Raw genomic sequence first — 12,559 nt, 5'->3', positions numbered from 1 at the left:
CGCAGCTCAATCCAGCCAGGATAAGCTTGTCACAGTTTCTTGTCCCTCATTCCCCGGCATTCGACAGCTATAAGTCTCCGCCCTGGACGCATCCTTCGGATGCGAATTCCAGGGCGAGACCTAAAAAAGAGAGCAGCATAAAAAGGGGGACTCCTGAAGCTGCAACAGAATAGCAAAAGAGAAATGATAGGAGACAGAGAGGTGAAAATAATCAATTTAAAAGAGAAAAGTGACAAAAAAGTCGGACAGGTGAGCCAAGTAAATTGAGCATTGGTAGAGTGAGTGGACGCTGCGGCCTCGAATGCCGACAGAGAAATAGGAATTCACAGCCTTGGTGTCTGGAATGTCTCCCAAAAAGCGCTCACTTGGATGGAGGTATTTAATGTTGTTTTTCTGCAGTGCATCATTAAATGTTAGGCCAATGGATGTGGCTTAGTACATTTTTAGTTTAAAAGATCCATTACATAAAATGGGCAATTTTGAGGTAGGCCTTTTGTGGATCATAGTATCGGTAAAGTAGAGAAACCAAATAACAAAAGTGGGTGAAATTAAGTCAAGTAAACAGGGAAATTGTTTTGCTAATGTCACAGTGCTATTTTGCATCAAAATGTTTAATATATTTGGAAAAAACGATTCTACTTGATGGCCTTGACTCCTAACAAGAAGTCTGGACCTCTATTGGAAGTCAGACAAATGAGTGGTTCAGCATAAGTTTCAAAATGTTGGACTTCGGCAATAGTTATTTCAAAGTGCAATTTGTGCATGTTTGCCACAAACTAAAACTATGAGTAGCTCATGCAGGCCTGCCAAGTATCACGCATCTCTAACGCTTCACTTCAAGTACTTTATTCGATTTTCACCAAGTAAAAAAATCATAAAAGCAGTACATAGTAAGCAAATAACACATTATAGATACACACAATAAATAGTTATAAAAACAGCATTAAATCCAAGTTTGGTGATAAATCGATAGTTAATAAATTCATAATAGATTCTGTGATTTTACAACACTTTTTAAAAACATCGACATAGTACTAATGCATAGGGGATTTCCTAATTGTTGGAGATGTAAATAAGCTGGCCTACATTGCCTCCAGGCCCCAACTCTAAGATAGGATTTCAACCATCTCGCCCGTTCTTTTTTATACCGTTTGCAAAATAGTACCAGATGGAAAGTAGACTGGATGGATATATTGACGCATGGGCATGGGGCCAAAGTTCTATTCCAGTCATTTTTCTCCGGATATGAGACCAGGCGGTGAAATATATTGAACCTGAATCTTGTCAGGACAAAGCGCTCAAATCCCGAAGTGATCAGAGTTAGGTAGGGTTGCATTTTATAGGTAATCAGCAGCGGCTGATGTTCGAGAACAGTTCTTTTGCTGACTTCGTTCCCAAGCCTTAGGGTATTAAAATGTTCCATACACAGGTTTTTTAAGGCTTTTTTAGGAATTTTCCCAATTTCTTCAGGTTTATCATACCATTCTGGCTTGTCAATGTCCGTCAGGGCTTTCCTCACATATTCAAGCCATTTGATACTTTTTGCGTTGGCTAATTTCTTAACATCCAGGATAATTTCTCGATTGAGGGCCAGTTCTTGCGTCGCCCAAATTCTCCTCCAGAGTAGGATTGGCTGAATTTTAATCAGATCTGTCAAATAATCCATGCCTAGTTCTACATGGCAGTTATAATTTGACATACTTTTTGGGAGGGACAAAAGATAACGAAAAAAATCATTTTCAATAATCTGGAGCATCGTCACATCATGGTATCCCCATATCCCTGCCCCATACAGGGCGATACTTCTACATTTGGCCACATATATGTTGAGCATTATACCAGGTTGTTTTCTGCCCAATTTACTGGCAAAATGCTTTATCGCCGCAACTGAGCGTTTAAATGCTAGCGCTCTGTTTTTTACCTCGGGGCCCCATCCCCCTGTTGCCTCGATTGTGACCCCTAGATATGGAAATGTTTTTGTGGCGTGTAGTAGGGTGCCTGCCGCCTTAAGTTGTTTACACCTGGCTCCTCCTTTACCAGAAGCCATCACAAAGGACTTTTTTGCATTCAGGTTGAGGCCCCTCTCTTCCATGTATGTTATATATCTATGCAATACTTTTTGAGCGCCAACCTTTGTTCTTGCCATCAACACAGCGTCATCCGCATACAAAAGGGAGCTGATCTGCATATTCCCGGCCTTAGGAGAATCAATGTTGCTGGCACCCAATTCCCTCTCCAAGCTGTTAGTGTAGAGAGAGAAAAGGAATGGGGCCAGCACACACCCTTGCCTCACCCCCTTCTGTATGCGAAAAGACCCTGTGCATTCCCCCCACAGCCCATACCTTACTCTGGCAGAGGCATTCGAATATAATTGTTTTAGAAAGAGGACGATCGAAGAATCCACTTTCATCTCTTCTAGTGTCAACCACAGTTTATCGTGTATAACACAATCAAACGCCGATGAAAGATCGACGAAGATTGCGTAGAAACACCCCTCTTTTACACTGGTATATTTCCCCTGCAGAAGAACAAAGTTTAACACTTGTTCCACAGTACCCATCCCTAGTCGGAAACCATATTGTACTGGGGTCAAGATATTTTGATCTTCAGCCCAATCCTGGAGCCTAGACAGGATTACTCTTCCTGCAATTTTTACTATCGAGTCCAGTAGTGATATTGGTCTATAATTTGAAGGGCTTTCCCTATCCCCCTTTTTGTATATAGGGATAATCAGAGATTCTGCCCAGGTTTTAATGAAACCAACATCACAACATGCCCCCATACGGGTGCCCAAAGATCTATGTTCGTTTTGTAAAGATCACTTGGGATCCCATCTGGGCCCGGGGCTTTGTTATTTTGGGAAGATTTAATCGCAACCTTGACCTCCTCTAATTCGAACTCTAGTGGGATCGGGTGATGCTTGCTTGGTAATTGTGGCTCGGTTAACGTGTCACAATACAATTTAGAGAAAAACTCTACCCATGCATTTTCATCGATAGCTATATCTATTTTAGCTGTCGCCTTGTTATTAATAAATGGTGAATTAACAACCTGCCAAAATAGCTTGGGGTCTCTACTTTCCGCTGCCTCCAATAAATCTTGCCAAGCCTTCTCCTTGATTACTTTCTTCCTTTGATCTCGAGTTACCTTATACGCTTTCCTTAATACTCTGATGGTCTCAGGATCCCTTACAGGATCTTTTAGGGCCTTTTTTAGCGCGTTGTGTGCCTTAGTGCATTCAGAGTTAAACCACCCCTTTGGAGTATTTTGCTTATTTGGGCACTTCCTGGTCAGAACATCCTTTATAGTTTCCTGAATGTTAGCAAAGGCCTCCAGTATTTCTCCACTTGTGGGATTATCCTCTAGACATACAAGTAGCGATGGGAGAGCCTCATGCACAATTCTTTGCATAATTTTTTCCGGGTCTGCCAAGCTCCATTTTAAAGCAATACCATTTCGGCGCGCTACCTCTAAGTTCTGGGTCCATGTTAAAGTCTCAGTTAGTGTATTTATTTTAACATCCTGTATATTAAGTACCATCTTTAACAGCAGGTGATCACTCAGACCCATGGCAAGGGTTTCAAAGTTCATAACACTACTACCAAACCTATTTGGAAGAATTATGAAGTCAATAGTTGACTGTAATCCTCTTGCCATAAATGTTGAAGTGAAGTCAACCTTAGGGTAACATAGCCTATTTGCAAACCCTAGATCAATCTTGGCCATAATATCATTTAGGATTTCCCCTTTAGAATGATGAGCGAAATGACTACTATCCCCTTGTTCCCCCACCCCATATTCTGCAAAACCACATGTGTCGCTAGAACATATATTTACGTTAAAATCGCCAGCCCAAATCCAGATTAATTTCTTCCCTTTCAAGGGTTTTACCTCCCTCATTTCTTTGTACACTTCCATTAATACTTCCCTGAAGTGTGCATTTTCGATGTTATTATAGAAATTAATAACTATCAGCACATTCCTAGCATTTAAATGAATCGTGACAAGTTGAAAGTAGGATGACGTGGATCTACCTATACTAATACTAGTATGTAATCGATTGGATACGTAGACACATAGACCCCCTTTATTCCTGCCATGGTTGGAAATTACTGCAGGAACATAAAAAGTTTTGAGCCCCTCTATATGCACCTCCTTTAATGCCCAGGTTTCCTGGACACAGAGTATGTCAATATTAATTACAAACTCACCCCAAAGAGTTTCTGTCACTTTGTTGGCAATCCCACACACATTCCACGTTACTACGTTTATTAGCTGTTTTTTTGTTCTAATTATCAAGTTTGCCTCTCCCCCAGCATTCTTCCTAGCTTCCCTCTCTGTTGAAATTTCATTGCCCCTATCCTTTGTACAGTTTGCCTTTTTAATTTTATTCATCATCCCTATTTCATTGTCAGGGATCGTATTTCTTTTACTTCCTGAGCCTTTGTCAGGTGTTGGACTCTTATGTGTAGTTTGCTTATCCCTCACCTTAATTTCTTTTGTCTTAATTTTGGATTTAGTAAGTCAATCATTTGAGTCTAGGCCCGAAAGTGGTTCAAAGAGATTGTGAAGAGGAATGTTCCAGTAAAAATTTGGGTTTGTGTGGCGGTATTTGTTGCCTAAACCATATTCAAGATTATTGGAATGATGGGGCAAGGAGGTGGATGGGAAGTCATAGTACCTGTGATAGTTATTACCTGGGCCATACTGAAACGTATTGGGATATTGCGGCAAGGGAGTAGGTGGCAGATCATAACACCTGTCCCTACTTAGGCTGTGTCCAAGTCTATTGGGGTGATGTGGCAAAAAGCCAGGTGACGGCTCATAGTACCTGTGCCTATCTAGGCTGGGTTGTTGTCTATAATTAGCTGGTGTACGGGAGTTATAGTGACTCCATTTTGGAGGATGGGTACGGGGCTTCATCATACCTTGAGGATAAAAATAACTCACATTTCGGGTGGCTACAGAGCCCTCCTGCCTTCCCGAAAACCAATCAGAGATATGATTAACTACCCTGTGGTCCCTGAAGTTTATGATGATTACATCACCTTCGATTTCTTTTGGTCTCACGCCCACCCAGTCACAGCGTCTAACAGATATAATCTCCCCATTTAGATGTGATGGGAGTGGTCTGTTAGCCCTCAACCAATGGTTTACTTTGTTTTTTAGGGATGTGTCAGGCTCTATACTACCCTCTGTTAACCAGTCAATATAATGACATAGTTTAGTGACTCTGGGGGTAGATCTACATTTTTAATATGTTATGTTTTGTATAGAGTTTGAGATGGGTTAGTTGTTTCCCTTGTCTCTACCACTGCCGGGACCTTTTTTGTAGTAGTCATGGCTTTTCCCACCTGGGGTGCCAGAGTTCCCGTCAATGTCACCCTTTTGTCATTATGAGTTAAAGTTGTTTGTGGCTGAGCCTTAGTATGAGTCACTGTGTTCTGTGTTAATTGTGTGTCTGCTTGACCATTTCCTCTCCCTTTGCTCTGTCCCATTGCTTTGGTTGTTTGGATTTCCAATATACGGTCCACGGTTTTACCCAGCATTTTTACCCTCTCCAAGATAAGGAGCATAAAGGATCTAAGAAGATGTTCAATGTCCTCTATGAGCCCTCCGTGCGTCTTACTAAGTAAAGGCGCACTCTCCCCTGTCTGTAGTTTACTTGGTGCTTCTTTCACATTGGCCTTGCGAGTTTTGTTATTAGAGTTCTTTGGAAGCAGTGGCACTTTTATAGATTCAGGCCTTTTTCTGTTCCCAGCCTTTCGCGCCTTTTTCCTTGGCGGGGAATGACATACTTCGCGACTTCTCTTACTCTGTATTGTTCCAGCTGCTGGTATGTCTTTGTGTTTATTCCCTTGTTTTCCATCTTCAAAAGGGGATGTGGCTACGGGCAAGGTGTGACATGCCGCATCTGCATCCAGATCTATTAGTGAATGCGATACAATAACCTCGGCTGAGGTCCGTAAGTTTTGAGTGATGATAATTGGACTAACAAGCTCCTTTTGTATTATTTCAGGTGGACCTTCTTTAAAAATGAAGGGGATGTCATTTGTATTGAATAAATCTAGATCAGTCTCACCCACTATGGAGTTATTTGGCGTTGAAGTAACCTCGGTTACAACGGGTTTTAAGGGTTTCTGTTTTCTGTTTCTGTTTAAGTAGTTCGATAGAAAGGCGTCGCTCTGCTCTTCGCTCAGCCAACTCTAACTCTCTATCTATATCCCTTTTTGTCCGTGCAAAAAACTTATCAAGAGGGCCCAATATACTCACTCCTAAGGTAGCAGGTAACGATGAGTTCAATAAGTTGCCAGCCATTATACTACTCCTATGTGAGTGATTTAATGTAAGGTGACTACTAATACCCCTATCCACCAGATTAGACCAGTATGCAGCCCGTGTAGCTAAACAGTCAGTACACGATTACCGGGGCAGTAAAATACCTGTAAACAGTTTTCAGGACCGACGTAAGAGGGAGGGCCCTGCCCTGCCTCCTACTACCCCGGACGGCCCCAGACGGCCCGCCCTTAGCCCGGGCTTCGCCCGGCGTCCCGCGAGGGAGGTCTGACGCTATTTTTATGCGCCTCCTGGCGCTCCAAAGGTGTCACGATGCTCCCTGGGCTGCTGGGAGTTGTAGTCTCCTGCCCTTCGCACAGCACAGCCTCCCGAGTTGACAAAGGAGGCGGGCAGCGGGAGGCAGACAGTGAGCCCAGCTGGTCAAGGGGCTGAAAAGATCACGCAGGTAACAGCTCCCAAGTCCGGGCACCTCGATCGTCAAAACGGCAAGTTTCAAAGCGTTCCCCCCGCTCTGCAGGTCTGACGCTATTTTTATGCGCCTCCTGGCGTTCCAAAGGTGTCACAATGCTCCCTGGGCTGCTGGGAGTTGTAGTCTCCTGCCCTCCGCACAGCACAGCCTCCCGAGTTGACAAAGGAGGCGGGCAGCGGGAGGCAGACAGTGAGCCCAGCTGGTCAAGGGGCTGAAAAGATCACGCAGGTAACAGCTCCCAAGTCCGGGCACCTCGATCGTCAAAACGGCAAGTTTCAAAGCGTTCCCCATCTCTAACGCATTTCAGTGTGGTGTTCCGCATCACCGTACTGAAATGCATTCTCACAAATTTTAATGCCACTGACTCTGGTGTGGCCTTACTTCAGGTGCTGGTACAGCAGACTGGTAGCGCGCGCCTGTGACCTGCGCCAGCTCTGCTGCTCTCCGCAGACACTTGCCGGCCCGGGCGCGGCCTGTACCCACGCAAACAATTACGTTAATAGCGAAACTGCAAGACCCCGACTGTACTTTTTCAAACCACTACTTCTCTCGGTCTGGCTTTCCCCTTTCTGCGGTCTAATTTCTGACTCTCTAACGCTCCTCAGAACTTATTCAACGGTTCTTTATTGTTCTCTTTCATGCTCTTTCTGGCTTGCTATTTTTTTGCTTCCTTTCTTCTTTTTATTCATTAATTGTATCCCTTCATTTCTCATTCCCTTTCCCCTCCTTCTTTACTCAGCACGTCTTTTTTGGGATAGATTTCGGAACATACCTTGGCGACCTCTTTGGACGAGGTGGGAGATAAATTCAACTCCTATGTAAGTGGGCAGCACGGGGCTGTAATTGGAGATTTTGTCTTAAAACTACTAATGAACTATGCAATATCGGCGTGAGACCTTTTATGCAAACATCTATGGGAAATGTCAAAAACACACTGAGTCCAGTGGCTCAGACTGGTTTGTGTGTCAGAAACCACAATCAGAGGGGGGAAAGACTGTCTGAAGGGCGTTCACTGTTAATTATTGGGACGGCCAGATGTGGAGATATTTCACGGGGGTTCATGAAAGATAAGAGCATTTTTATTACATTCTTTTACCTTTAGAATTTCGAAATATAGGTAGTAAAATACACCCACTTTGAACATTTATCCAAACCCTGCCCTGCTGTGAAAAGCAGCAACAAGGGCAATGGGTGAAGAATTCAACTGAATTTATTTTCAGAAATATGCAGAAAAGTTTTGTTTTATTTAACCCTTTCGCTGCGGCGGCTATTTCGCCGCAGCGCTAAAGGGGCGGGGCGGCCGCCGCATGCTGGTGACAGAACCGCTCCGTCACCAGCTACAGTTGAGCTGCGCTGGTGACGGAGCGGTTCCGTCATGACCCGCCCCGCTCATTAAAACAGCCGTGCAGGCGCGAAATCAGCGCCGCGCAGGCGCGGCGGCCGGGCCATGACGGAACCGCTCCGTCATCAGCACAGCTCAACTGTAGCTGATGACAGAGCGGTTCCGTCATCAGCAGGGGAGGGGTTAAAATAAATCAGATGGATTTATGAAACTTTGGAGCTTTGTGTTAGAAAACTCTGACTGAGCATGTATGTTGGATTAGTGCCACTAAATCTATAGTCGGAGCTAGGCCATTATCCCAGTGACTTCTGTAGGCCCAGTCACCCCTCTGTGCCTGCCAGTTGACCAACACTTGCTTAAATATTTCAGGCTCCTGCGGTGCAGCTCATTGTGGCCCAGTTACTTCTACAGACTTCAGCAACACCTGTTCCCAGCTGTCCCCCTGCCGTGCAATTATCAGGTTCATGTGCCACAGTTTCCTGCAGCATAGCTCAATCTCCAGGACTAACTCCTCCTTTCTCTGGTAATTTTCTTTTACTGCCCTTGCAGGGCCTAAGACATGGCCTCTTTCTGAGGACACTATGGGTACCGAGCTTTCTTCCTTCTGCATGTCTCCCAATAGCCCCGCCTTGACATAGGCACCATAGTTTTCTTCCATTCCAGTGCATAGGAAAGGGCTGTGTGGATAGACAGGATATTAGGAATCTGTGGGAGGAACTGGAAGGATGGATCATTGCATAAGCCTCTTCTGTATGGTGGAGATGCCAAAGGAAAGGGGATTGCAAGTTCTAAGTAAAGATTGAGAAGAATGACATGATATTGCTGGGATACTCAAACATATGGCTGAACAGGGAATGGTATATGTATTAGGAGGCTGGAATTAATCTGATGTCTCTGCAATTGAGGAGTAGGTCGGAAGTCTTGAGAGATTGCCAGACCCTAGCATCAGAAGAAGATGAAGGCTGGAGAAAATCCCTAGCAACAAAGAGACTCTTAAGCTGAGGAAATTATGTAAATTTCTTGTAACCTTAATAAACAACCTTGGCATTACTTTAATGTGCCAGTGCATGTAAACAGAGACATAATTGTTGTTTACTTCATTAAAACTTGTCCTACTGGCTTTGCAAATGCTGAAACCTTTGAAAAAAGGATCTGTTCAGTATAAAATGCATGTAGGAATAAAGAATTGAATGTTATGTTATAGGGATTTATAAAGCACGGCTTGTCACCCGAGGGGTATCAGGATGCTGGAGCATGTGTGAAGGTTCATCTGCTGGGTCTTAGTTGAATAGCCATGTCTTCAGCTTCTTATAAAATTCACAGAAGCAAGGAAGGGGCCCTTGGGCATAGTGGGAGATCATTCCATGTTTTGGGTGCGAGGTATGAGAAGGCTAGCCCTCCTGTTCTGCTTCTGCTGATGCAGGGTGTGTTTGCGAGAGAGAGAGCTAGAGAGAGCAGCAGAGCAGAGTGCAGCAGAGAGCGTAGGTCATTCTTTACATCAGATCTCAACTGGCTGCTGATACACAAACATAGCCAATTCAAACTTCTCACATGTGCATACAAGCACTATCACAACACTGTACCAGTATACCCCAACTCCCGCTTTCACTAGCCCATCATATAGTGGAAGTGGAGGCGAGAGTTGGGGTATATAGGTACAGTGTTGTGATAGTGCTTGTATGCACATGTGAGAAGTTTGAGTTGGCTGGGTTTGTGTATCAGCAGCCAGTTGAAATCTGAGGTAAAGAATGATGTGGGTGCTCCTGGGGAAGTCCAGGATGAGTCTAGTTGCGGTGTTCTGGATGGTCTCAATATGGTGGAGGAGGTTGGGGATTCCAACATAGAGTGTGTAACCATCATCAAGTTTAGTGGTTGTTTGGGCTTGAGTGGCGGTACGTCTGGTGCTCTTGGGAATCCATCTGAAGCTTTTTTTTAAAGGATGAGTAGCAGGTGGAGCTAACAGCATTCACTTGTGCGGTTAAGTTGAGTTTGTTTTCTAATATGATCCCTAACCTGTGTGTATTGTTGGTGGGTGAACGAGCTCTGCTGGGCAGCAGGGGGAGTCCTAAGGGAGTTTTTATGTGTGTTTAGTTTCAGGCAGTTAGTTCTTATCCCTTCTACTACGAAGATCATGATTTCGGGGAAGTTGAATCTGGTCATGAAGGATTTGTCTGACATAGAGAGAATGAGCTGGGTGTCATTGGCATAGGAGATAATGGAGATGCCTCAGTCTAGAAGGGTGCAGAAATGAGTGCTGTGCTGTGATTGCTGCAGAATCCAGATGGGATTCTGGAGATCCAGGTGGTTGGTGAGTTGGTGGTCTATTACCTTTACTGGGTAAGGTTGTAGACAGATGGGTTGAAGTTGCTCAGTTTGTTGGGCCGGCCAATGTTTTTTTTAAAAGGGCTGTGACTATAGCATGCTTTCACTACTCAATCGAGTCCACAACTTTCCTAGAGGAGTTGATGATGTGGGTGAGGAATATGCTCACCACAGATCCTCCTAGGTTGTAGTTATGGTGTGGACATGAGTTTGTGGGGGCCCCAAAGTGGACATTCTTCCAGTGGCGACGACTCCACAATGGCGGAGGAGTGTTGCCACACTGCTTGGCGCAGAGCCAGCAAAAGGAAAGTAAAATGATGCTCTAGTATTGGTTTTTTTTTGTTTGCCGGCTCTGAGCCAGCTTGTGCGTGGTGCACGGGGGGAGGGGAGTGCTTGTGTACAAGTGCTAAGTACACATATGTGATTGGCCGGCTGCATCAGGCCGACCAAAACAAACATGTGCACTTAGGTTTCTCCAGCCTGGTTGCAATCAGCAGCTGGGCTGGAGAATCCCCACAGACTCAATGAGCGGAACGTCTTTCCTGCCCGCTCAGGCCAATCCAAGCGCTGCTCTGCAGAACGGAGGATTGGATGGGAGTCTGTTCCAGGGGCTGCTGGGACCCATGAGTGACGTGAGAGACAGCAGCATCAAGTACCTTTTTAGGTCTCGCTAGCGAATGCAGAGCAGCTGCTTTGCTAACGAGACTCTATTGCTGCCGCTTTCTGTCCCAAAGGGAGACAGGAGGTGGCAAGCGTACGGACAGGAGATGTGCACGCGTACGGACAGGAGATGTGCACTCCGTACCCGTGCACATCTCCTGTCCCCGGAGACTGGCAGCGCGCGTATCGCCCGCCTTCAGTTTTCCTTCCCCCCATCGCTCCACGGAGCCAGCTTGTTACAGAGGCAGAGAGAGGGAGCAGTGCGTCGCAGACAGGCCATAGCCAATTAGCAGAACGCCAGAGAATGCACATTTCTTATTTAAAGCGGGGCAAAACATCTGTTGCTTCAATATGTACTTTCCAGCATGGAAATTACACGTTATCTTTCGAAACCAGGTAGCGAAAGAGTTCACAGTTTATTCCCTAACACCTCGCCGCTTGAAACCCTGCTGGTCAAAGGATTATATGATCAAATCTCGAAGTAATGTATTACCTCTAATTATACAACCGCTCGGAGACATCACGTGAACATAGCGGTGTACAGCCACTGAAAAGCCCTAGTCTGGTTGGCTCTTGCTCAGCCCGAGCTCTTTTTGGAACCTCAAGCTGAAACCAAGCCACGCTTATACATATTCATTGGGCACAGAGATTTGCCGGGACTCAGACCTGGTCTCGGCGGCTGCATGTAGCACAAGTCCAGATCGCCTCCCGTGAAAGCATGGCTTGTTTTAGGCTCACGGTTCCAAAAATACCTCGAGCTGAGCAAGAGCCAGCCAGGCTAGAGCGAGGCTTACACTATGTAAAACTGCCATGATTAAAATGTAGATTCTGTTCCCTCACCATCGTAGAAATCGCATCTGCCAAGATTGAAGGACAATGCATTAACATTTGATGCCAGAAAGAGATGCCCAGCTAATGACTCAATATATTACACAGTGAAACTGGAAAATCCGGGCTCAACCCAGCTTCCCTGCTTGACCAAACCGTGTATGCTAGGCAAACCATTTACTTCACCATCCCTGTTTATTGTTCATTGTTACATATGAACATAAGTAAAAACCATCAAATATGTGAGTTCAGAGTGTGAGCTGTACGAAAACCTTTTTTTCTTTAATTTAAAATGTTATTCCAGGTATAAAGATAATTTAGCCCACATATTATCGGTTACACATGACCCCTGACTTGCCTTTTAGTTCACAAACAGCGCTGTCATCAGTTTAGGAACTCTATTTTTTTTTTAATACTTCTCAGCGCAGTAAAAGCAGGTATGACTGGGTGAAACGCAGGCACATGTTAAAAAGAAACTATTTTTAGAATTTTGAGAACCGCATCTATTTTAACGTGTATGGTTTACATGCCAAATATTTTTTAGGTTCCACTCTTGGAGCCAGAGGTGACCCTTGGCTCATCTCGGACTCCGCTTTCCCTGTTAATTGTTTACTCGCCTACCTCTATGTGAGCAAGGGTAT

At 44.8% G+C, this 12,559-nt stretch overlaps 1 protein-coding gene across 2 annotated transcripts in view; it reads left to right on the top strand.

The window, feature by feature from the left end:
• The window catches only part of DYM (dymeclin), a 1,096,728-nt gene that overhangs the window by 406,904 nt on the left and 677,265 nt on the right, over positions 1-12,559 (top strand). The window lies entirely within an intron of this gene.

This window comes from Lissotriton vulgaris, chromosome 3_1, assembly GCF_964263255.1.
Source record: "Lissotriton vulgaris chromosome 3_1, aLisVul1.2, whole genome shotgun sequence".
In the NCBI taxonomy this organism is placed as follows: domain Eukaryota; kingdom Metazoa; phylum Chordata; class Amphibia; order Caudata; family Salamandridae; genus Lissotriton; species Lissotriton vulgaris.
Note: the sequence above shows the minus strand (reverse complement) of the source record. Positions and strands in the feature narration are given on the sequence as shown.